The sequence below is a fragment of the Furipterus horrens genome, unplaced genomic scaffold (genome assembly GCF_987537825.1).
Source record: "Furipterus horrens unplaced genomic scaffold, mFurHor1.1.pri manual_scaffold_4, whole genome shotgun sequence".
Taxonomy (NCBI): Eukaryota; Metazoa; Chordata; class Mammalia; order Chiroptera; family Furipteridae; genus Furipterus; species Furipterus horrens.
In genome coordinates this window covers 137074814-137097573 of record NW_028327174.1, presented here as the reverse complement: position 1 = coordinate 137097573, position 22760 = coordinate 137074814, and the positions used below count along the sequence as shown (strand labels likewise).

The 22760-nt window shown below is 40.1% G+C and overlaps 1 long non-coding RNA gene and 1 other non-coding gene across 2 annotated transcripts in view; both read right to left on the bottom strand.

Annotated features, from left to right (window-relative positions):
- Positions 1-17394: 17394 nt before the first annotated feature.
- On the bottom strand, positions 17395-17554 carry LOC150012922 (U1 spliceosomal RNA). Its single transcript, XR_016510845.1, has one exon. It is a non-coding gene; the product is annotated as a U1 spliceosomal RNA (small nuclear RNA).
- A 174-nt stretch (positions 17555-17728) lies between these two features.
- Positions 17729-22760, bottom strand: part of LOC150012919 (uncharacterized) — a 31267-nt gene continuing 26235 nt past the window's right edge. Inside the window, exons 3-4 of the long non-coding RNA XR_016510541.1 lie at positions 19157-19198; positions 17729-18372 (exon numbers count right to left, since the gene is read on the bottom strand). This is a non-coding gene — a long non-coding RNA (uncharacterized LOC150012919). The remainder of the gene's footprint in view (positions 18373-19156; positions 19199-22760) is intronic.

The window sequence follows — 22760 nt, the reverse complement described above, 5'->3', positions numbered from 1 at the left end:
CCTAAAGTCACACAGATGGGTAAAGTGTATGCTTGGGCAAAAAGAAAATTTCAGGGATATTTAACCTAGTCTGGAGAATTGGGGTATATGGAAAGAGAAGCATAATTACGACCCGTCTTGCCTAAGTAAGATCGATTCTGTATAATATGTCTAGTTCAGAACTCTGCTGAACTCCAGATCCATAAACGCTTACCTGCCAGTTCCATCTGGAGGTCACATAGGCACCTCAAAATCAATACATACAGAATCAGTCTTTCCTTCCGCTTAGGCTACTTTCCTATGTTTTCTGCTTCACCCCTATCCACTAAGTACCCAGGCCAGCAATTTTACCCAACATTGATTTTGAACAATGAGTGCAAAAGTCAACACTTTAAGAGGCAAATAAAATTTTTGTGCTATTATAAAATATTTTTTACTTTTCAGACCCCCTGAAAATTCTCTGAGTCTCCATGGGTCCAGAGAGTACACTTCGAAATATGCTTTTCTAGCTATTAAATCTGTTAGGTGTAGACATTGCAAGTACCTTCTCCCAATCTATCATTTGCTCCAGGTTCCAGTATATTAAACAAAAAACATTCTAATATACCCCCAGATCAATCTGCATTAGAATCACTTTAGGTGCCTTAACAAATGCAGGTTCCCAGAACCCACACTATACCTACTGAGTTAGAGTGGAGAGGGGGATTTGCGTTTTTAACAAGCCTTGTGAATAATTAACCATTCTGGTCTATTGCTTTCTAAAAGTCAGTCCTTTTAGAAATGACTATTTTTAACGCATTTGTGGGAATCTTTTTTTTTTTTTTTTTTGACTGGACCAGGTGGCATTTTTAGAGAAAGCCAAGATTACAAAAAAAAGAGTTGGCACAACATTGATGAAGCATCTGTTGTTCTACACTGGCTGGTCTGTCTTCTTCATTTCCTGTGTGGCCCAGCTTGGGAGTCTGACCTCTTTCCCAGCATGGGCTGGGGATCCAGTCCCACACAGGTACAATCAAGAGAGAACATTGCTCTTTCCTTAGCTCCTATTCTTTCCTCTATTTCCTTCTGCAGTGACCACGCAACAGCTCCAGAAATGGCATTTTTTGAGGGGTTGGACAGGAGGAAATAGAGGGGTAAGAACAAGGGGAGGTATTAACAACATTCCTCTTCCCCAGGCTTCTGAACTCTGATGCAGCTGAGTTAATTTTATGTATAAAAACGAGTTGTAGTGCTTGTTAAAATCACAGATTACTGGGTCCTTCTCCAAAGACAATGATTCTTTAACCTTTATGATTCTAATGTAGGTGGTCCTTAGGCCACACTTTGGGGAAAAAATGACTTAAACCTTGAAAAGAAAAGCTAGAAGAAACGTTGAAAACGTGTGCTCTCTTTTGAAATCTAGAGGTTGGCTACTGAATATTGAGTTTCATGTTCCCAACTAGTGAAAATTATCCCCACTGGAAGAAATTGACTGATTCTGTAAAGAGTGTGTTCAGTCAACTCTGAAGCACAGAAACATTTTTTCCATTCCTGGTGTGCAAATAAACTATTGGCTTTCTTCAGGGAGGCAGGCCCAGACAAAATCTCAGCAGGTCCTTTGAACAGCATTTTTTCCACAGATGAAATTAGGTCAAAGAGAAAATTCAGAGCAGTGTGAGGAGGGCAAAGTAAAAAAATCCCTGAATGGCAATGTAAAGCTGGGGTCATAGAGATGGCCCACCTGCTTTGTTTGCCCTGGTGAAGGCACATGGCTTGTCACATGAACCTCAGGCCTTCTGGTTATCTGCAGCTGCCTTCTGAGTCACTGTGGGCAGCAGGGGAGGGCCCTCTAAATGTTAGGGAACATAAGACTGACCAACTGACTGTATGACTTTTAGGTGAGGCCAGTGGGTTGGGCCAATTTAAAAATTAAAGAGCAACTGCATCATTGTCTATTTTTGTTTATTTTTAAGAAGTTCTTTAGTTTTGTCTATTACTGCAAATTAGCAGAAGGCACAAAAACGGGCTGGTTAAGTGAAACTCACATCTGTTAAGTGAGAACTGGTGCCAGTCCTATTAGTCACTAAGATCATTTGAGGGTGGAGTACATTAACAGCATAAACATTAAACCAAAAACACTTCCTTGTAACAGCTGGGGTTTCCTAAGAAATCTTTAAAACAAAAACTTAGATGCCTAGGCAGGCAAATACAATATGTAGTTAGAAAAACAGATCTTTTTATACTCCCCTTGGATGTTGCAGAATGGTGTTGGGTATATTATACGCTGTGAATTAAGATTTCTCTATTACACCTGCATGTTTACATTATAAGAAAGCCTCCCCAAATTTTAAAGCATTCAGTATTTTAAAGTAAAGCATTCAAGAATCATTCCACATAATAGAAGCACCATAGAGGTATAATGCATTTGGCCTTGAAGCTCTGTCTCTACCTTCAGCCCAATGCCCAGGTGAAAGAAATACTTAATAAAGAACTAACTGATGGCGTGATCAACTTATTAGTTGTAGAATAGTTATAATCACTGAGTCACTTCTCTAAGCCTTTTTCGCTTCTGTGATCAGGGAGGAAACATCTTTTGCCTTCTTTACAGAATTTTTGTTAGGATTAAATTAAAAAATGTATATTTAAGTTTTGCTTTTTTATATTAGAAAATTGCATTTATATATGTATATATGAAAGGACAAATTTAAAAAACTGGGACTAGTGGTCATCTCACGGTAAGGGAACTGAGAGACAAGGGCCATGGCCAGGCAAAAGATTTCCTTTTCATAGTATACACCATATTTTCCACTGTATTGAAAAAAAATGCGTATGTAAGCATGATTGTCCAAAGAGGACATACAGATGGCCAATAGGCATATGAAAAGATATTCAATGTTACTAATCATCAGAGAAATGCAAATTAAAACCAGAATGAGATATCACCTCACAGCTGTCAGAATGACTACCATCGATAAATCAACAAACAACCAATGTTGACAAGGTTGTTGAGAAAAAGGAACCCTTTTGCATTGTTGGTGGGATTACAAATTGGTGCAGTCACTGTGAAAAACAGTATGGAGGTTCCTCAAAAAATTGAAAATGTAACTGCCTTATGAACCAGCAATTCCACTTCTGGGTATCTGAAGAAACCCCAACCTTGATTAGAAAGAATATATGCACCCCTATGTTTATTGCAGAGTTATTTACAATAGCCAAGATATAGAAGCAATCCACATGCCCATCAATAGACAAGTGGAGCCCTGGCCGCTGTGGCTCAGTGGATTGAGCATCAGCCTGCAAACCAAGTGTCGCTGGTTCAATTCCCAGTCAGGGCACATGACTAAGGTTGCATGCCAGGTCCCCAGCTGGGGGCATGTAAGAGGCAACCACACATTGATGTTTCTCTCCCTCTCTTTCTCCTTTCCCCTCTCTCTAAAAACAGACAAATAAAATAAAATAAAGTAAAATCAAGTAACCTTGTTAAAAAATAAATTAATTAATAAAAAAATAGACAAGTGGATAAATAAGCTGTGGTACATATATACAATAAAATATTATTAGGGCATAAAAAAGAATTAAATCTTAACATATGTATCAGCATAGATGGACCTAGAAGGTATTATGTTAAGTGAAATAAGTCAGACAGAGAAAGACAAATAACATTTTACTTATATGTGGAATCTAAAGAGCAAAATAAATGAACAAACAAAATAAGCCCTAGCTGGTGTGGCTCAGTGGATTGAGCACTGGCCTGCAAACAAAAAGATTGCTAGTTCGATTCCTGGTCAGGGCACATCCCTGGGTTGTGGGCCAGGTCCCTGGTTGGGGGCGTGCAAGAGGCAACCAATGTTTCTCTCACACATTGATGAGTCTCTCCTTCTCTTTCTCCCTCCCTTCCCCTATCCCTCAAAAAAAAAAAAAAAAGAAAAAAAGAACTCATCAGTCAGAGATCTGACTGATGGTTGCTGGAGGGGAGGGAGGTTGAAAGGCTGGGGTGAAAAAAATGAAGAAATTAAGAAGTACAAATTGGTAGTCACAATATAGTCACAGGGGTATAAAGTACAACATAAGGCACATAGTTAATAATATTGTACTAACTATGTATACTGCCAGGTGGATACTTGAAATATTGGGGAGACCACTTTGTAAAGTATATGATTCTCTAACCACTATGCTGTACACCTGAAACTAATACAAAATAATATTGAATGTAAATGTAATTGAAAAATAAAATTTAAAAAAGAATACTATGAAAGTTAGGCTTTAATAAAGTTGTCATGAAAATGCAGAAAAAAGCATGTTATTTCATTTACCTTTAGATCTGTTATGTTGACTACAACACCTTGTAACACAGTCTGAATTAGGTGTGTTCTACATGAGAATTAAAATTACATGGTAGAAAACTGCACGCCTTTTAGGGTTACATTTCTTGTCTTATGAAAATCAATGTCCTTTAACTATTTCATACAATGTAAACATTAGTTCAGAGACACTTAAAAAGGCAAGCTAGAAAGAACAGTATGAAATTAATATACTGAAATCTGATATAGTACTTATTAATCTAAACATTTTTTATCCTGAGAAAATGTGAAACACAGGGAAAACAGGACTACTGTAATAACTTAACCCAATAGAAAATACACCATAAGCTTACTGTGTGCTGAAAATTTAACTCATTTAATATTTTGACATACCTACAACTTCCTTTTTGATTAGAGTTTTGAAACTGGGATGTGCTCAATGAAAATTAGAACTATATCAGAGTTACATCTGAAATACACAAACCTCACCTAGGTGTTTCAATAATACAGCAATAACTACTCTAAAAATTTATTTTAAAAAATTAATCTGAGTAGAAGTGATGGTGAAATTTCTCTTAAAGTTCCCCTTTCTCAAAAAACAAACAAACAAACAAACTATAATTCAGTTTGAGGATTTGAATCTTCAATTATCCAGGAAGGGATTGGGTAATAAATGTGGTAATCATAGAGTAGATAGTCCTCAGCACTGTTCAAAAGAATATGCACCTCTTGAACAATCCAAGAGGAAACTAAGAAGCAAAAGAGCAAGATTTGTTTCCCTATAAGCAAGACATCATTACTGAGCATTAATCGTACGAGGATCTCCTTCCCATTAACCTCAAGAGATTATCATGTCTCTTCCTTACTGTCAGGAGACCTAGAGTCATCTTGGCTCTGTGCCTATAGTTATTTTGAAACCAGAAAACAGAGGAACACAGTGTGACCATTGTGAAATTATAAAATCTTGATCTTAGAAAACCTTAAAGACTATTTCCTTACGTGGTTGCTATTGTTTTTTCTTTTTTGAGAACTCTTTTATTCAAACAAAAATATAAGAAGTAAAATGAAAGTTAAACAGCTTTGCTTGAGGGAGGATGGGTATTGGCTGCCTGCCTGCTGGTCTCCCACCCCCTTTCTCTAGTTCTTCAGAGGAGCCCTAGGGCTCTACAGTACAATTGAAACCATTGATTTAGTCCAACCTCATTTCACCGATTGTTAAAACTGATGAACTTCCCGAGTTCTTTGTAAATTAACAGCAGAGTCAGGACCCCTTGCTCATTCTTGTACCCATATTCATAACAATAAACACTTATTGAATGATATATTTGGGCTAAGCACCGCTATGAGTTCTTCAATTGCATAATCTCACTTATTACTTACAATAACCCTCTGAGGTATAGCTACTGCTAAGATCAAATTACTAGATAGGAAAATTAAGACAAAGAGAAAATAAGTTAATTGTCCAAAGTCCTTCAGCCTGCTTCATCTGTAAAAAGCTGGATAAGATAATTTCTGAATTGCACACTAGTGTGCACCTCTAAAATTCTATAATCTTATGATTCCAAGTTGTGACACTGATTCTTTCACCATGAATTATTCCATCAGAATCAATGAGACTCTTAAATACTTGAGGATCACAAAAGGACATTTTAAGATGCAATTGTTTCAAGTCACCAATCAGGTGAGTCTGATAACCTTCCGCTTGTGAGCAAGTACTGCCATTGACCCAGTGTTTGTTCATGCAATATATGGTATTATTATGGTGGCACTTGGTTTGGGTCTTGGTCTTTGTGATCAGAGAACAATTAAGCTGTGGGAAGAGGTGAAACAAAAATCTTCCTTTGGCAGTAGAAGTGACAAAAATATGCAGATAGGGTGGATAAACAGGGAATTAGAAAAGTTTAAAAACAGACAAGTGGCAACAACAGCAGGTAATGACCAATTTGATGTGATAATGGTAAATTGGGGAGTAACTTTTATTATACAAGTGGACATAAGTCCATTAACAATACACAAAAATTTTTTTACAATGAACTTGGCTAAAAACATAACTTTTTGCTTGGGAACCATTGTGATGACCTTGCAAAGAGAAGAGTAATATTTTTATGAAGATAACCAGTTCTTGAACTTTCACCACTGTATCTGACATCAAAGTAGGATGATTCATTAATCTTCCTTATTTTGTTGTTTCAAGTAACATAGAAACTCAAGGGTAGTTCACTACTTCTCTTGGTTTGAATTTCCTGCAAGCAGGATTAGATTTCTCATCTCTCGGTGTATACATGCCAACCTAAAGAACGTGATTTTCACTCAAAGAGTAGAATTACTGTGATTCTTAAAACAGAAATTAATTTCTGTTCTGCCTCTGACCTTTTCCACCTTTCCAGCCATGTCCCTGACCACCCCCAATCAGCAATACACCCTTTGCTTCAGTTATTCCCTATTTTTTATAATTCCCCAATGCACCAGAATGGCACATAGCTCTGTACCTTAGTACACGCTGTTCCCCATAGCTATAACACCTTCTCCTCTTTCTATTCCTTGCCCAATAAACCTGGTTAATTTTTAGTCACCCTCTAAGGTTCAGCTCAAGTGTCACTCTCTTGGAGAAGTTTGCAATTACAAAACTGCAATGAATATCCTTGTATATCTTCTGTTTTTTCTTATAGATGATGCCTTTCCAGAAGGTATCCAGCCATGTAATATGAAAAACAGAGATGCTTATTGAAGAAGATACAAAATATAAGAAACATTGTACATAGGACAATGATGCCTCAGTGCCCTTCAAAGTAGGCACCTTGGGACCTCACACAGTTCTCCTAATTGCTATCAGCTGCCCTGTCATATTTTCCTGAATCTCATTGACAGTCTGAAATCTCTTTCCTTTCAAAGGTGATTCTAGTTTTCCGAAAAGGCAAGAAGTCACAGGGCACCGAATCTGGACAATAGGGGGCACGGAGTCACCTGGGCAATTTGATGTTTTGCCAAAAAACTCTGCACTGAACAAGATGTGATACACAAGCAGGAGTGCTGTCCTGGTGAAGCTGCCAATCACCAGTTGCCCATAGCTGCCGCCTTCTGAATCATTTGAATAGTTTCCACAGAGGAATGTTCAAGCTTAATGCAAAATTTGATGCAGATTTGTTGCTCTACTGGCGCAATCATTTTGAATGCAACAGAAACACAGTACACATGCTCACTCAACTTCACCCACTACCCCCACTGACTAGCACAGTGAAGTCATCATTATTCACACATGCACATTTCATTCTACTCCCCTGCTGTCGGGTTATGTCGATGTGGCACTGATCATTCTCATTATATTAACAGTGGCTGGACTTTGGCTGCACGACCTCGTATGTCTTTACACACATACCTGACTTTCCCCTTAGTGGAAATTATTAGAAGTGAAATTACTGTGACAAAAATTATTCACATGTTTAAAGATCTTAATACATACAAGAACTTTCTGCCTTAAATAGTAGGAATGATACAACGTTTTTAATGTCAATCAGTTCCTGACTTGCAGAAGACAGGCAAACAAGTGGCTCCTTCTGCTTCATTCCTCTGGCCCCTGCACTCTCCTGGTGCTGATACTACTTCCTTTTCATAAACATCCCTGCTTCTGTTTCTAAAGTAGCCTCTAACATCTGGCTCAGCTCCTCCTCTTGCTATAAACCTCTCCCTCTGCCCCTGTTGCCCTGGAGCCACCCACCTGCTTTACCCAGCTCCTACTGAGACAGGCCAGTAGCCAGGACAAGTGGAATAGGGAAACTGAGACAAAGAACTGAACAAAATGACCGAGCAATTTACAGTCAGATACAAAATGTCACCTCCCTAGAGATAACATCGAGGTCTCAGGTATATTTCAGCTCCAGACCCAGAAAAGCAGCAAAATGAGGTGGGAGAAACCAGGACTAGCTGCAATGACTAACAAGCCCCTGTGCTGGCACTCACCAATGGGTGGAAACCATGTCCCTGAGAGAGCACACCTGGAAACGTTGATAAATATTCTGCTGAAACCCTCCCTTGAGACCTCCCCTAAGATCCCTGCCTCCAAGTGAGAGAGAGAAAAAGCCTTAAAACAAAGGACCCAGGGCTCCTGCTCTCTGGAGAGCAGCCCACACCATTCCCTTTTCCCTCTTCTTTCCTCACTTCTTCACCCCCAGTCATGCATCTCATAAACTCTAAGGGTCCCTATGAGACTCACAACCAGGGGAGCAATGGGCAGCAGTAGCTCATCCAAGGCTAATCCCCTGAAACTGTCCGCAAGGCCCCCTTTTCCCTGACTTCCCAGTGCGCTAAGACAGCTCAGCCTGGAATCTGTTGCTTCTTCCATGCTGAACCCTTCCTTGTTTCACTGTCCCCAGCTTTAGTAAGTGCATCCTCCTAGTCGCCTGCACTCATATTGTGAAATCTTTCCTATACGAAGTCAAGAACCCACACATTACAAGCTGGCTCTACGCAGACCCACTCAGGGCCAGATCCCCATGTTCTATAACACTACTACTCCTGCCAGAGGGAGGGTCCAGGTCATAGAATATCAGATTAAGAGGAGCCAAGTGGTCCGAATTCAGGAATTTCAAGGGGCCCTGAAGCTATGATTTACTACATCAGTGGCTTTCAAGGTAACGCCTTAGGATTTTTCAGAGATGCTTTAGGGACCTCTAAAGGCAGAGAGGGAAGGGAAGAGAAGGCCAAAGCTCCAGGGGCCACCTCCTGTGCATCAATAAGGGTGCTGTCTGGACTGCTAAAATCAACTTAATAGATTGGAAAACTAAGACAAAGAGAAAATAAGTTAATTGTCCAAAGTCACACAGTCACCATGTTATCTTCCTAAGAGCTTCAGCCTGCTTCATCTGTAAAAAGCTGGATAAGATAATTTCTGAATTGCACACTAGTGATCACCTCTAAAATTCTATAATCTTATGATTCCAAGTTGTGACACTGATTCTTTCACCATTAATTATTCCATCATAATCAATGAGACTCTTAAACATTTAAGGATCACAAAAGGACATTTTAAGATGCAATTCTTTCAACTCATCAATTGGGTGAGTCTGATAACACAGGGGAACAATTTTAACATAATTCCTGTTGAGTTCGATTTTTCAGCTGTTTTAAACTTAAATAGGCATGCTGATTTCAAAACTGCAGTTAGTTTTCTTCTATAACATCAAGTTTTTCCTCTACAGCTTATCTTAATGTGACCACTAGGCTGGATCAAGCCTGGATCGAGGGAAGCACCAGTGCTCTCCTATTGGCTGAGAGCAAACCTTCCTCAAGTGGGGAGGGGTGGGGGATGACCTTGGAGACCAGCGACAAGTTCATACTTGTCTAGGCTATTCAGTTACACATGAGACATTGTGGTGAGAGGTTGTGTGCTGCTCTGTAGAGTGAACTATATTCCGAAGTGTATCCGAGTTCTTGTCTGTATACAAGGGGTTAGCAGAATTTATTTTTTTATTTACATACACGCTTATTTCCTCACCTTCAGATCATGTCTGCCTCTGCTATTTCTCATCGTAACTGCCTAAACAACCCTAATTCGTTTTGTTACATCTGTGGCAGTTTCACCATTCCCAAAGGACAAACATCAGCGCATCTGTCAGGCAAGCCTATTTTGCATATTTTAAAGTAAAACTTGGTGATCAAGATAAGTCTTGGGCCCCTCACAAGGTGTGCAAGCAGTCTGTCGAGAGTTTACGGATGCAGACAAAGGGAACACGTGATAAATTGCCATTTGGTATATCTATGGTTTGGTAAGAGCCCAGAGATCATTCAAGTGACTGTTACTTTTGTATAGTGAAAACATCAGGATATAACAAGAAAAATAAGTGTAAAATAGAGTATCCTAGTCTATCAGCTATATGCCCAGTGCCTCATTCAGCTGAAATCCCAGTGCAGGTTTTCACTGAACTATCCTCTTTTGAAAAACAGGAGTATGGTGAAGAACTAAGTGACAGCAACGATGAAGATTTTGAAATTGAAGATGACTCAGTTCATAAGGGATTTGATCAGCATGAGTTGAATGATTTGGCATGAGATTTGGGACTATCCAAAAAGGCTTTAGGACTCCTAGCATCAAGACTGCATGAGAAAAACTTGCTTGAAAAAGGCGTGAAGGCATCCTACTTTTGATCAAGAGAAAGTGCATTTCTGCAGTACTTTTGAAGTGACGGTGGCTTTGTGTATTGCCATAACATACGTGGTTTAATGGAGGAATTGGGAAGTCCAATCTATAGCACAACTGAATGGCGATTGTTCATCAATAGCTCAAAGTGGAGCTTGAAGGGTGTCTTCCTCCGCAATGGCAATTTATTTGGTGCAATTCCAATTGGCCATTCAGTTTGTTTTCATGAAGAATATGAAGACATAAAGAGAGTCATTGATCTGTTGCAATATCACAAGCACAATTGTGTTGACCTTAAAATGGTCTGCTTCCTTCTTGATCAGCAACACAGATACACCAAGTATCCCTGTTTTCTGTGTATGTGGGACAGCGGAGCTCGTGAAAAGCATTGGGTGGAGTCGAATTGGCCTCCAAGTTCTGACCTCAAACCTGGTGATCCACACATTCTACATGAGCCACTTGTTGACAGAAAGAACATTCTATTCCCACCTCTGCATATAAAACTGGGCCTCATGAAGAAATCCGTTTAAAGCTTTGCCAACCGAAGGAGACTGTTTCAAGTATCTCATTTTGGCATTTCCCAGCCTGTCATTTGAAAAAATAAAATACCTTTATATGTATGTTTGGTAGCAGAACTTTCCTACTTGTACACAATTTGACTAGTAACAATATATAGCCTTTCAATGAATAAAATAACTAAATAAACAGTCCATTCAGGTAATTTTTTCTTTATTTTCCTTTGTATGTACATTTTGTATGATTTTGGGGACAAAGGGAGGATATCTTGTACCTTAAAAAGTTGATGTGGTAGAGAAAAACTGGCTTCATTTTTGGTTTCAGATGCCAAAGTTAGTTAAAAACAAGTGTCAGATCTAACTCAACAAAAATTGTGTTCTCAGTGTAACCTTCCGCTTGTGAGCAAGTACTGCCATTGACCCAGTGTTTGCTCATGCAATATATGGTATTATTATGGTGGCACTTGCTTTGGGTCTTGGTCTTTGTAGTCAGAGAACAATTAGGCTATGGGAAGAGGTGAAACAAAAATCCCCCTTTGGCAGTAGAAGTGACAAAAGTATGCATATGGGGAGGATAAGCAGGGAATTGTAAGAGAAGTTTAAAAAAAGGCAAGTGGCAACGACAGCAGGTAATGACCTTAGCGGCTTGCTTGGATAATAGAATGCAGTAGGAGTGACATTCTGAGACTTCTGAGGTTATTTTATCAGATGATTTGCTCTGGGTTAAGCCAGATGCCAAGTGAAGAAGCCCAAGTTAAACACACAAACAGAGAAACCTGAGGAGCCCCAGCTGTTACAGACCTCCTAGCCCAGTTGTGAGACACTTGAGTAAAGAAGCATACAAATAGGTCCAGCCCCAGTTACCATACGATTGCAACCATGTGAGAGATCCCAAGTGATAACCCAACTGAGTTCCATTTTCCCCCAAAACTTTGGAAGATAATAATGAGGGTTTTTTAAAAAGATTTTATTTATTTATTTTTAGAGAGGGGGGAGGAAGGGAGAAAGAGAGGGAGGGGAACATCAATGTGTAGTTGCCTCTTGCACGCCCCCACTGGAACCAGGCTCGCAACACAGACATGTTTCTTGACTCAGAATCGAACTGGCAACCCTTTGGTTCACAGGCTGGCACTGAATTTCACTGAGCCACACCAGCCAAGTATGAGGTGATTTTTTTTTAAAAGATTTTATTTATGTATATTTAGAGAGAGGGTAAGGGGCAGAGAAAGAGAGGAAGAGAAACATCAACATGTGGTTGCCTCATGTGTGCCCCCAACTGGGGACCTGGCTTGCAACGCAGGCATGTGCCCCAACTGGGAATCAAACCGGCAACCCCCAGGTTTGCAGGCCGGCACTCAATCCACTGAGTCACACCGGACAGGGTGACGTGATGTTTTAAGTCACCACGTTTTATTTTATTTTATTTTATTTTTGTGGCTTTTTAAAAAAGTATATTTTATTGATTATGCTATTACATTTGTCCCAAATTTTTTCCCCTTTGCTCATCTCTGCCTGGTACTTCCTTCCCTTCAGGAATACCTCTCCTCCCTTAGTTCATGTCCATGGGTCATGCATATAGGTTCTTTGGCTTCTCCATTTACTTTACTATTCTTAATGTCCCCTTGTTTATTTTGTACCAACCAATTATGCTTCTTAATCCCTGCACCTTTTCCCCCATTCTCCCCTTCCCCCCTCCCCACTGATAACCCTCCATATGATCTCCATATCTATGGTTCTGTTCCAGTCCTAGTTGTTTGCTTACTTTGTTTTTGATTTTTAGATTCATTTGTTGATAGTTGTGAGTTTGTTGTCATTTTATTGTTCATAGATTTTATCTTCTTCTTTTTCTTAAATGTGTCCCTTTAACATTTCATATAATAATGGCATGGTGATGATGAACTCCTTTAGCTTTCCCTTGTCTGGGAAGTACTTTCTCTGCCCTTCCATTCTAAATGGTAGCTTTGCTGGGTAGAGTAGTCTTGGTTGTAGGCCCTTGCTTTTCATCACATTGACTACTTCTTGCCAGACTCTTCTTGCCTGCAAAGTTTCTTTTTAGAAATCAGCTGACAGTCTTAAGGGAACTCCTTTGTAGGTAACCCTCTTCTTTTCTCTTGCTGCTTTTAAGATTCTCTCTTTATCTTGAAATTTGGCATTTTAATGATGATGTGTCTTGGTGTGGTCCTCTTTGGGTCTATCTTGTTTGAGACATTCTGTGCTTCCTGGACTTGTATGTTTATTTCTTTTGCCAAACTTGAGAAGTTTTCTTTCATTATTTTTTCAAATAAGTTTTCATTTTTTTGCTCTTCCTCTTCTTCTGGCACCCTTATGATTTGGATGTTGGTATGTTTAAAGTTGTCCCAGCCCTGACTGGTGTGGCTCAGGGGATTGAGTGTTGTCCTGTGAACCAGAGGGTTGCTGGTTCAATTCCCAGTCAGGGCACATGCCTGTGTTGCGGTCCAGGTCCCCAGTTGAGGGCATGCAAGAGGCAACAACCACATATTGATGTTTCTGTTCTTATCTTTCTCTCTCCTTTCCCCTCTCTCTAAAAAAATAAATAAAATCTTTTTTTTTTTTTTAAGTTTTCCCAGATGTTCCTAAGCATCTCATTTTTTTCAGTTCTTATTTCTTCATTCTGTACTGGTTGACTGCTTATTTTTTCCTATGTTCCAAATCATTGATTTGAACCTCAGCTTTCTTCCCTTCACCATTGGTTTCATGTCGGTTTTACTTCATTTCACTTAATATAGCCTTCACATCTTCCCTTATGTGTTTGCTGTACTCAATCATTTCTGTGAGCACCATTACTTCCAATGTTTTGAACTCTACATCTGTTAGGTTGGCTATCCCCTCCTCCTTTAGTTCTCCCTCTGGAGCCTTGATATGCTCCCTCTTTTGGGCCATATTTCTCTGTCTCCTCAACTTGATATCCTCCTATGTTTGCCTCTGTGTATTAGGTAGACCTGTCCTACCAGCTACCTTGTAAAGGGTGGACCCTTACGTATTCATCAGCATTAAATAACCTATTTCACCACCTTGTGGCATTGCGTATGGGGGAGGGGTCAGAGATGACACAACTTCACTTCCTTGGTACTCACCCCTTTTCCGGTTACTTCATCCACTTCCTGTATGTGACAGCACCCCTCTAGCTGCTGCCCTGGTGATAGTTTACTGAGTGGGTGGGTTTGCATATGTTCTAATGTTGCGGCTACATAGCGAGATTAAACACTCCAGAGCAGTGGATTAAAGCAAGCAAAGGATTTTTATTTGCCAGCTGTCGGGCAGAGAACTTGTCTCAAACAAAGCACCGACAAAAATGGGATTTGGGGGCAGAGGTTTATATAGGATTTGGCTCCCTATCTAGTGAGAAGCAGCTTTTGGGAAGGGGCGAGGTGGCAAGACAGGGCTGCAGGAGTGTCAAACAGGAATAAACCTCTCAGGGCCAAAAGTTCGCAGGGCCATAAAGTTATCTCTGGTGGCAGCATAGCCCTCCAGCCAGGAATGAATTCTCTGCGAAACAATTTATCTTCAAAGGGCTAGATATCCTGTAAAATATAACTTCACAAATGTTATAAATAAGACACAAGCAAATAGAAGGAGATAGAGGCTGAGGTCTTTTAGCTGGTAAATCACCAATTGCTGCAACACTCTTCCCTTACATTCCTTTCTCTAAGGCTTTCTAGCAAGTCTTTGCTACTTCTTACAGAGAACATCTGAAGCTCCTACATGTTTACATATTTAGCAAACCTCAGTGACTTTTTACAGAGAATAGCTGATGCCTCTACACTAAGGCTGTGGAGGCCCTCTAAATGGACTCTCCTGAGGTACGGGCAGTTTCTTCCTCCACCCCAAACCTTCACTGGACTCCACAGCCAGAAGCAATGAGGCTTTATTTTTCTGGTGCTGGAACCGTGAGCTGTGTAGTCTGGCCTGGGGCTGGGATCACTCCCCAGGTGTCACTCCTGGCTTTTATAATGTGTGATTGCTCATTCTGCTGGCCAGCTGTAGCCACTGCTGCTGCCACACTGTGTTATCTCTGCCATGGCTCCACTGCTCCTACCGGTCTGGATGAGTATTATTTCTTTATATTTGTTGTTCGTTGAACTTACATACAGTTTGAATATCTGGTAGTTCTGGTTGTTTTCGTTTTGAGGTAGATGTAATCCTTCTTCTGGTTGTGGAAGGAGGCGAAGCGTGTCTACCTATGCCTCCATCTTGGCCAGAAGTCTAAGTCACCAAGTTTTAGAGTGGTTTGTAATACAGCAATAAGTAAACTAGAATGATATCCACTACATGGATGGGAAAACTGAGATGTACAATGATTAAGTAACATGTCCAAATCAGGTGGGTAAGTAATTTCAAATCCAAAACCACTAGCTGGTGGCAGAGTCAGGAGTTAAGCCCAGGCAGCTTAGCTCTTTCAGCTGTTTTAGTAACCACTGCACTGTTCTGCCTTTGCATTAAAAATCTTACAGACACACACACACAGATACATTTTAAAAGGCAAGAAGAAAAAATTAAATGCCTAATTTCTTCTTTCTGTATCTATCAGGGATCACATTGGACTTTCCCAGGCATTACTGTAGTTACAGAGAAATAAGTTATTAAGTCTTTGAGGGACCACCAGGGACAACATCAGAGAGGAGGACATCTAAGCTGCATCTTTTTAAAAAATTCTCACTCAAGAACACTCCCCCCACCCCCGCCCCATTGTTTGTAGAGAGGTGAAGGGAGAGTGGAAGGGAGAGAGAGAGAAATATTAATTTGAGAGAGAAGCATTGATTGGTTGCCTTATGTACATGTCTGGACTGGGATCTTACATGCCCACACCTGGGATTGAATGCCCAATCTAGGTATATGCACTGACTGGGAATCAAACCTGCAATGTTTCAGTTTTTGGATGACGCTCCAACCAAATGAGCCACACCAGCTAGGACACTAAACTGAATCTTGAAGGATATCAGAGATAATTATGCAAGGAAGGGGTTAGAAGGCAGTAGTAGTGCAACACATTTAGACTGTCAAGTACAAAGAGAAAGGAGCTGATGCTGGGAAGATGTGCTGGGGTAAGGAGTCTGGATTTCATCCTATAACCACAGGGAGCAATTAAAGGTTTTTCAACAAGTATATAATGTGATAGGTAAAAGATAATTTTGGAAATAGCTACAAAGGAAAGATAGAACCCAAACAGACAAATGCTATAGAACAGGTGTAAGAGGTTAAATGCCCAAGGAAGTAGGGGAAATGGAAGGGATATTCCTGAAGTATGATTGACAAGCCTGGGCAAGCAATTAGATAACAGAGATATGAGAGAGGCCACCCTCCCAGATGAACTTCAATGTCTCTAGTTCGGATGACTGGTTGAAGCTTTACCTGTATGTAGCTCAGTAATGCTTCAAGAATCAGAGTGTCACCTCCTTTCTGAAGACAAACAGGTGTTCAAAGTAAAATGAGTATTGAGAACAGAGGTACTTCTCAAACAGGTTAAAAACCCAAACTATTCATGGAAAGATATCCTATGTTTATGGATTGAAAAACAATATTGTTAAGATACCAGTACTCCCCAAACTGATCTACGCATTCAACAGAACCATACCAAAATCCCAGCTGTCTTTTTTTTCAGAAATCAACAAGCTGATAATATGAAAATGCAAGGGATTCACAATAGCCAAAACAACTTGGAAAAAGAAGAAAGTTGGATGACTCAACACATCCTGATTTTGAAAATTAATACAAAGCTATAATAATCAAGATAGTATGATACTGGCATAAGGATAGATAGATAGTTCAATAAAATAAAATTGACAGTCCAGAAACAAACCCTTACATTTACAGTAAATTGATTTTTGACAAGATGCCAGACAATTCAGTGGAGAAAAAATATTCTTTCCAACAAATAGTGCTGGGACAAATGTATGTGAATACAAAAGAATAAAGTTGGACTCCTGCCTCACACACTACATAATAATTAACTCAAAATGGACCACAGACCTAAATATAAAAGCTTAAGCCACAACGCTCTTAAAAGAAAATACAGGTGTAAATTTTCAGGATCATGGATTAGACTATGGTTTTTTTTTTTGTTTATTTGTTTGTTTGTTTGTTTGGGGGTTATGCTTGAGTTTTATTTTTATTTTTAAAATTTTATTGTTGTCTAGCTATAGTTGTCTCAATTTTTCCCCCACTTCTTCCTGCTACCTCCCCCCTCTTCCACAGTCAATCCCCACCCCATTGTCCATGTCCATGGATCCTTTATACTTGTTCCTTGACTAGACTCTTCCCCTTCTTTCCCCCATGACCCATGTCCTCCGTCCCCTCTGGTCGCTGTCAGTTTGTTCCTTATTTTCATGCTTCTGATCCTATTTTTCTCATTTTTTTTTTTTTTTTTTGTTTTTTGGATTCCACTTATAGTTGAGATCATATGGTATTTTTCTTTTGCCACCTGGCTTTTTTCACTTAGCATAATACTCTCCATTTCCATCCATGCTGTCAAGAAGGGCAAGAGTTCCTTCTTTCTTTCTGCTGCATAGTATTCCATTGTGTATGTTTGGGGAAATCACAGGGGTCAGCACATCCAGAGCATGATGGGTGAGCCTCACCCTGGGAGAACCACCTTCATGATCACGGTATCTCTCCTGCCAGGTAAGTATAGACTATGGTTTTTTTTAATATAAGACACAAGCAGCACAAGCAGCTAAAGAAGAAATAGATATATTGGTATATAGATAAGTGTATAACTGTTTGCTTTCAAAGAAAGTGAAAAGACAAACCACAGAATAGGAGAAAATATTTTAAAATCATATGTTTTTTTTGGGGGGGTACCAAATTACTTTATTTGAAGGAACGGTACAAGTAAAGGACATAAGTGGATGAGTTGGTATAAGGTATAGAAAAGTAGGTAACTCCAACATGCATGTATGTACTGTTCTGGTGACCAGGGAAGTCACTCCTATGGCTGTGGGAAGGCAGCCTAAGCCTTAGCTCTCTTTACAGTCTCCCAGAGTGTGCTTGTCAAAGAGATACCCTCCCATGCCAGATTCAGGGGCCCCCAACCTGTGCAACTTGGTTACGTGGTCACCCAATTCTTTGATGGATTTCACCTGCTCATCCAAGTAGTGAGTCTCAATGAAGTCACACAGAGGGTCATTTTTTTTAGTGACCAGTTTGTGCAAGTCCAGTAGCGACTGATTCACACTTTTTTCCAAGTGTAATACACACTCCATTGCATTCGGCTCATTCTCCCCATCATCTTGGTCTGGTTTCTTGATATCCTGAAGGAAGATTCGGCCCCCTCATTGGTTCTGCAACTTCCTCAGTTTCTCAGCATGTTCCCTCTCTGCATGAGATTGGTGAAGAAAATATTTGGCCAAGTTCTTCAAAGCCACATCATTGTGGTCAAAGTAGTAAGACATGGACAGGTAGACATAGGAATTGTGGAGTTCCAGTCCTGGTAGTAGTTCTGGTGTACCTGTGAGGTGGATGTGGATGTGGTCATCATGACGGGTGGCTGAGGACAAGTAGCTTTGTGGCGCTGGAGTGGTGGCCTTGGAGTGGTCAGAGGGTGCTATGAGGAGGTGGCAGAGGGATGGATCCGGGGGGCTGGCTGGGATAAGAGTTGAGTGCCAGGTTCCGTTCCAGCACTGTTGAAGCAGGAAATCATGGTGACTCTCTGCGAAGACTATAAAATCATGTTTGATAAGGGCATTCTTTATATATCCCAGATATGTGATGAAAATGTGAAAAAAATTGGAACTCGTACATTCCTGCTGGGAATGTAAAATGGCACGGCCACTGTGGAAAAACAGTTTAGTGGCTCCTTATAAAGTTAAACATAATTATTAAGACCTAGCAATTCTACTTCTAGGTATACAGCAGTCCCTCTCTATATCGCAGTTCACTAATTGCAGCCTAACTGTATCGCGGGATTTTTAAAATATTACATTTAATTATTTATCGTGGATTTTTCATTATATAGCAGGATTTTGTGGTACTGTATACGTATGTTGTTAAAGTTACATAGGTTTAAGAGTGTAGAATATGTTTAAGAACATAAGTAGTGTTTATAAAAGTGTGGAAAAGGTTAATAAGGGAGTGGGAATGGTTTATAAGTGTGTGGGAAAGGTTTATAAGGCTTTAAAATATATATAAATACTAAAATAAATGTAAGGTTCCTACTTCGCGGATTTTCACCTATCGTAGGGGTTCTAGAATGTAATACTTTATACCCAAAAGAATCGAAAACTGGTACTCACCTACTTGTATGCCATTGTTCATAGCAGTATTATTCTCAAGAGCTGAAAGGTCGAAACAACTCAAATGTCCATCAATGGATAAACAGAAGGTAGTATATTCATCCATTAAAAGGAATGAAGCATGGATGCATGCTATAATGTGGATGAACCTTGAAAACATGCTAAGAGAAAAAAGCTAGACACAAAATGTCACATATTGTATACTTCCATTTAAATTAAATATCAAGAATAGGTGACCCACAGAGACAGAAAGTAGATTAGTGGTTGTCTGCAATTGGGGGACAAGGGAATGAGGAGTGACTGCTAATGGATACAGGGTTTCTTTTGGGGGGCGATGAAAATGTTCTGGAATTAGACAGTGATGATGATCATACAACTCTGTGAATACACTAAAAGCCATAAATTCTACACTTTAAATTGGTGAATTATATAGCATATTAATCAGGATTCTCCAGATAAGCAGAACAAGGGAATACATATGTAGGTATTTATTAGCGGAAGTTTTTACAAGGATTGGCTCACATGGTTACAGGGGCAGAGATGTCCCACAATCTGCCATCAGCAAGCTGGAGAACCAGGAGAATAAGTGGCATAACTCAGTGTGAGTCTCAAGGCTTGAGAACCAGGGGAGCTTTTGGTCTAACTCCTAGTCTGGACATTCCAGCCCAGGAGAAGGGAAATTCCACCTTTCTTCTTCTTTATGTCCCAGTCCAGCCCTCAATGGATTGGAGGTTGCCCACCCACACTGAGGACAGATCTCCTTTTCTCCATCTACTGAATCAAATACTAATCTCTTTCAGAACTCACACACCCAGAAATAATGTTCTGCCAGCTATCTAGGCAGCCTTTAGCCCAGAAAAGCAGACACATAAAATTAGCCATCACATACGGTATATGAATTTTATCTCAGTTAAGCTATTAAATTTACCAAGATTTGGGTGAAAATTACTCAGTGACTATGCATAATTTTCAATGTAAGGGTTGGAAATGTATCATAAAAATATAACAAAGGTTGGATGGGACAATGCAAGTTCTATATTTCTAAGTGTAAAATCTATATTTTCATAGCATAAGTTAGTGACTAATATAAAATTTCATTATTAAAGAGTATTTAATTATATTTTCACTCAATTTTTCAAGTTCTAGTTCATCTTCCTCACTCTCTGGCAAACCAATGATTCTTATGTTGGGCCTTTTATAGCTGTCCCAGAGGTTTCTGATCCTCTCATTGTTGCTTCCCATTCCCTCTCTCTGCATTGGTTGACTGCTTGTTCCTTCTCCATATTCCAGTTTGTTGAAATGAACTCTGGATTTTTTTTCCTCACCATCTGTCTCGTATGTGGTTTTGTTCCTTTCGTTATGAATGTTTTTCGCTTCTTTCTTATCTTTTTCCTGCTCTTTTGTGAATTCTGTAAGCCACCTGATAACAATGGCCCAGAACTGAGCCTCTGACAGGTTTCTTATCTGTTCATCTGTCAGGTTCTCTATCTGTTGCCTGGTGAGCTGTGCCACTGGGATTTCTATAGTTGTCTGCCTCATTTTGACAGATGCGTTTTGTTTTCTTGGGCCGGCTGTAGGGGGCAGTGCCTGTGTACGGGTCACAATTCAGTGACCGGCGCCTGTCCGCGACCTATTTCGCAGCCCTGTGGTGCTTTCTTTGGGGGCAGGGGTCCAAGATGGATTCACACAGTTATTCAGCTAGGAGACCGGGATCCGTCCTCCCGCCCCCCTGGGCCTCACTGTTCAAGGCGATGCGGTGGCTGCTTTCCCCAGCGCTGGGGTCGCGCACTGCCAGGGGCTTGACTGCAGCCGGGATTTTTCGCCGCCCCGCCGCTGTCCCAGGTGCGACCGCAAACAGCGCTGCCCTCTTTAACTCTTACCTGCCCAAATGGCACCGCTGGTTTATAACTTCATATGTTGGGCTTCCGTGTAGTTTTATTTTCTGGAATTTCTAGTTATCCTTTGTTTTGAAGTAGTTGTATTCCTCTCTAGTTGTAGAGGGAGACCTAGCGTGTCCGTCTAAGCCTCCATCTTGGCCGGACTTGGGGAAGGGAATAGACTTGCAGGTCCAGGAAGCAAGGAGAGTTCCCAAGAGACTGGACCCAGGGAGAACCACTCCAAGACACATTATAATCAAAATGTCAAAAATTAAAGATAAAGAGAGAATCTTAAAAGCAGCAAGAGAGAAGAAAAGAATTATATACAAAGGGGTCCCAATTAGACTATCAGCTGACTTCTCAAGGGAGACCCTACAGGCAAGAAGGGACTGGCAAGAAATATTCAAAGTAATGAAAATCCAAAACCTACAACCACGAATACTCTATCCAGCGAAATTGTCATTCAGAATAGAAGGACAGAGAAAGTGTTTCCAGGACAAAATAAAACTGAAAGAGTTCATTAGATCCAAACCACTGTTATATGAGATGTTAAAGGGACTGGTTTAAAAAACAGAAGCTAGGGAGACGAAACAAAGGCAAACTAAACAGGCAACGAGAGTGGAAAAGGAACTGTGGGTACGGGAAGCATATTGGGGGGAGGTCAACAGGGAGGGGGAGTGGGGAGAGGGAGGGAGATGATATAGGAATTGGGGATCATGGTAGGAGGGAATGGAATAGACGGAGAGAGGTTGGGAGGAACTGTATGCACAACTAATGGACATAACCTAAAAGGGGGGGGACAACTGGAGGGAGGGGGGCCACCGGATGGAGGGGAGCAGAGGGAAGGGAAATTGGCACAAATGTAATATTTTAATCAATAAAACACATTAAATCTGAAAAAAAAGAAGAGTATTTAAGTATTACATTAAATGTTCTAAGTGTCAGACCTCCTTTCCTTAGCTTTTCCACAGATGTAGAATTTTAGCTCTGGCTCAAATTATACAGTTAAAATGAGAATAGAAAAATATGACTCTCTTAAACTGTAGATATGAAATTAAGACTAATTTGCTGGCAGCATGGTGAAATGGGTTAAAAAAGTTTTGTAGATATAGCTCATTTTTCAAATAAGATCTATATTGGAAGTCTAGCATGTGAAACAGATGAAAGTATTATTGTATAAATGGAACTCCTTTGGTTGAGGTATGGGAGGAAGGAAGCCTTTGCCTCTAATCCTCCAAACGAAAATAACTCAGTCCAGCCAGATCAAAGCAATTACTTAGTGTTCCTGGAACACAGTTTAAAGGTGTGGGGACACAACATCTCAGTCTTTGGTGAAGTACAGGAACTCCATGGGCTTCTGTTTTCTATCTGTCAGATGAAGGGTTAAACTAAAACTATTGAAAGCCCCTTCCTATTCTCAAAGTCTGTAATTATATGACCTAAAAACAGCTAATACAAAACTTCTTAGTGACTGGCTTCTAAAATGTTTAAGGAATTCAAAGATCAAAACAAGACTTGAGCTATAACCACCTTTCCCAATCCCATAAAATAAACAGCAAACTTCGGGTGAAAATAGAAAATAGGGCAAAGGTTTATATCAAAGTCAATGAAATAGGCTGAGCAAAGGGCAGCTGGTTTCCATTGATGTTTCTTATCTCTTAGATAAAGGTAGTTAACGGGCAGTAAATACAAACAAAGGATCCGGTATCCTAGGAAGGGATGGGGTA